This window comes from Pinus tabuliformis, chromosome 6 (assembly GCF_031772625.1).
Source record: "Pinus tabuliformis cultivar Carrire ecotype Pingquan chromosome 6, CPIR1, whole genome shotgun sequence".
Lineage (NCBI taxonomy): Eukaryota > Viridiplantae > Streptophyta > Pinopsida > Pinales > Pinaceae > Pinus > Pinus tabuliformis.
In genome coordinates, this window is record NC_142292.1 from 1,386,260,728 (window position 1) to 1,386,264,221 (window position 3,494).

Sequence of the window (3,494 nt, forward strand, 5' to 3'; positions counted from 1 at the left end):
AAACAAGCATGCATCCATAGAAACAAAGGCATGCAGAAGAAGGAAAGGCGAAAGCACCTCACAGCAAACACATTCAAGTTCTAGGTAAGTGACTAAACCCGTTCATTTGTTGCATGAATATAATTCAACAACTACATGGACAGTGAGATGGTTGTGATTAAATGAAATTGGTGGCCAGGTAACTAGCCACCCTTGTCCAGTCAAATAGTGCCTTCTCCAGTTCTACAGCGCTCAGCCGGAAGTTATGTAGCACACGTGTCTAGTCAACTCATGAGAAATTTAAAAAACAGGTAGTGGAAAATGTTTTGAACTCCAGCACAACTAATGTCAAGTGATTAATTGGCAGAGAACATATAGTTTCATAATAACACTACAATGTGAACTAATGGTCTGCATGGGGCCAATGTGCACTCGGCTAGCTCATCCTCCATCAACGGAAGTCTCAATAAACAGCCAATCGAACTCATCCTTAAAATACTCTCACCACCATTGTTTCCATTTTATCATCATCCCCGCAACTGCAACAAGCTCTATACCACCTCCATAGCAATGACCCAGCCATTCTCTACCATTTTTCAAAACCCTCCTACTTATCGGCATTCTACAAGAAGCTATAACAGTTCTACAGAAGCAGGAACAACGTCTACAGGAAGGTTTCTACAGGAAAGGCAGAGAACATCTGTACAAAAATAAAACCTAGGATTTTCATTGAATTTCAAGCTCAAAATGAGGCAGACTCGAGAAAACTTCTCTGTGCATGATTTGTTTGTGTAAGGTGGTGAATTGAACATAACATTAGATTGAAAAACCAGAGTAAAAGTCTGCTTGCACATTGAAAAAAGTGAAAGTTTGCCTACATATTTCACTGGGTCTACATAGTTTCTTTCTTTCTCTGCATCCAAAATCTCCTCATCATTTTTCAAATTCTCTTGTAAGGAAGATACATGCAGCAATAGAGGAGAGCCTGTGTGTGTGTGAAAAAAACTGAATTTGCATATCTATCTAAGTGCTGAGAAAAGAATGTTGGCATTATGATTCATATGTTGTACTTGATGGCAACCCACTCATCTCAGATAATAAATTATAGTGTAGAGAAAAGTTCACGCACTTATATGCAGAGAAAAGTTTATTTCATGTAGAGAAAAGTTCACGCACTTTTATGCAGAGAAAAGTTTATTTCATGTAGAAAAAAGTTCACGCACTTTCATGCAAGGAAAAGCGCGTATATGTTGGAGAACTTACCTTTGGTCCATGGTAGTTAGTCCTTGGTATTTGAACCTATGAGGAAAAGCGCGTATATGTTGGAGAACTTACCTTTGGTCCATGGTAGTTAGTCCTTGGTATTTGAACCTATGAGGAAAAGCGCGTATATGTTGGAGAACTTACATTTGGTCCATGGTAGTTAGTCCTTGGTATTTGAACCTATGGTTTTGGACCATGGTACGCACTTTCATGCAAGGAAAAGCGCGTATATGTTGGATAACTTACCTTTGGTCCATGGTAGTTAGTCCTTGGTATTTGAACCTATGGTTTTGGACCATGGTACCTCATCAAAAGTGTTGATCTCACGCAATTTCATAGTTGGTTCATGGTATTAGTCCGACAGTTTTTAATCCTATGGTTTTGGCCCGTGGTATTGCATCCAAAAGTGTTGATCTCACGTACTTTCATAGTTGGTTCATGGTATTAGTCCAACAGTTTTTTTGATCCTATGGTTTTGGCCCGTGGTATTGTGAAAGGCCTAAGACTATAGAAGAGGAAGGAGATCATTTGGCAAAGCATCTTCTGAATTATCGAATATCTGAAAAAGTGCTAGATCTGGAATATTGTGATTGGGTTTTGGTGCAGATCTGGATCTGAATGAAGAAGGAACCTGAGCGTAAGGAGAAGGATAAGTTCTATTGATGGGTCAAAATCTTAAGGCTGGAATAGTGGTATCTCTATATGATTTTTATCTGTGATATGTGGCATACGCTTGATCTATAAATCTAATAATCTGGGTCTGAATTATTGATGCATGTTTTATTTTACACATGTTATGATCTGGGTATGTCTGATGTAACAACTGCAAAGTTATAAGGTAATATTTGTAGATCTGTATGCGGGTTGGCTTTGGTGAAATCAGAGATTGATGATGCAAGTGTAGTTGATGGGTTTTTGATGTTCTTGGATCCAGTTTGAAAATTTATGAAAAGTGGTCCTTGAAAGAAAAGAAGTAGGGGGTTGTAGCTCCCTTCCAGGAGAGACTGGAAAACGAGAGAGAGTTGTAGCTCTCTGCAGGTTGTAGCCTGCGTACTGGTAAAGGACTGCACCAGTACAAAACCATTGTAAAAGGAGTTTCTAATTTGAAAGAAGATAGAGACATATTGCAGTAGGTGGTTTTCACCCACATTGGGTTTCCACCTTACATCTTGTGTTCTTTGGTGTGACTATCTGTTTTCTTTGTTCATGCTCATTATTTTATGGTACTGACATGCAAAAATAATTCAAAGAATAAATAAAGAAGATTTATTAAAAGAACTTGATAATACTGATTCACCCCCCCTCTCAGTATTATTTCCAACGATTGGTATCAGAGCAGGTCCTTCAGAGAAGCTTGATCGCTTGAAGGAAGATCATTCATCATGAGCAACTACGAGAGGGAAGCATCAATCAGGCCACCAATTTTTGATGGGACAAACTTCAATTATTGGAAGGTAAGAGTTACTGCCTATCTTCAATCTCTTGGTATAGAAGTTTGGGATATCATAGATACAGGCTACACTTTTCCTTCAGCTACTCCTACAGATACGGCCGAAAAGAAGAAATATGAAACAAATGCTAAAGCAGTCAATACTCTACTGGGATGCTTATCTCAAACAGAATTTATGATGGTTATGCAATATAAATCCGCAAAAGAAATATGGGACAAGATTGTCTTGAGCTACGAAGGAGATGAACAGGTAAAGTGTGCTAAACTTCAAACCCTCAGGATTCAGTATGAAAGTGTGGCTAACTATTTCCTTCAGGTAGATGAGATTGTTAATTGCATGAAAAACTTGGGTGAAGAAATAAAAGATCATTCTTACTATGGCTATTGTGGTTGAAAAAGTTCTAAGATCATTGTCCCCCAAGTTTGAATCTAAAGTGTTTGCAATAGAAGAAAAGGAAAATCTACGAATTCTTACTATGTCTCAGCTACACGGAATTCTAACTGCTTATGAAATGAGAAAGGGAGGTCCATCAGACAGAAGAGAAGCTGCTTTCAAGGCTTCAGGAAAAGGAGACTATTATGAAGCAAGTCACGTGCCAGAAGAAGAAGAAGAAGAATCAAATTTTGTCAGAAATCTTCAAAGGGGAACTAGAAGGTTCAGAGGTAAGTTACCTTTTAAATGCTTTGCTTGTGGAAGAGTAGGTCATTATGCTACAAAATGTCCTCATAAGGATAAAGGAAAGGAACCTGCTAGATGGAACAAGAAACAGAATGCAAATAAGAAAAGCTACTACACTCATGA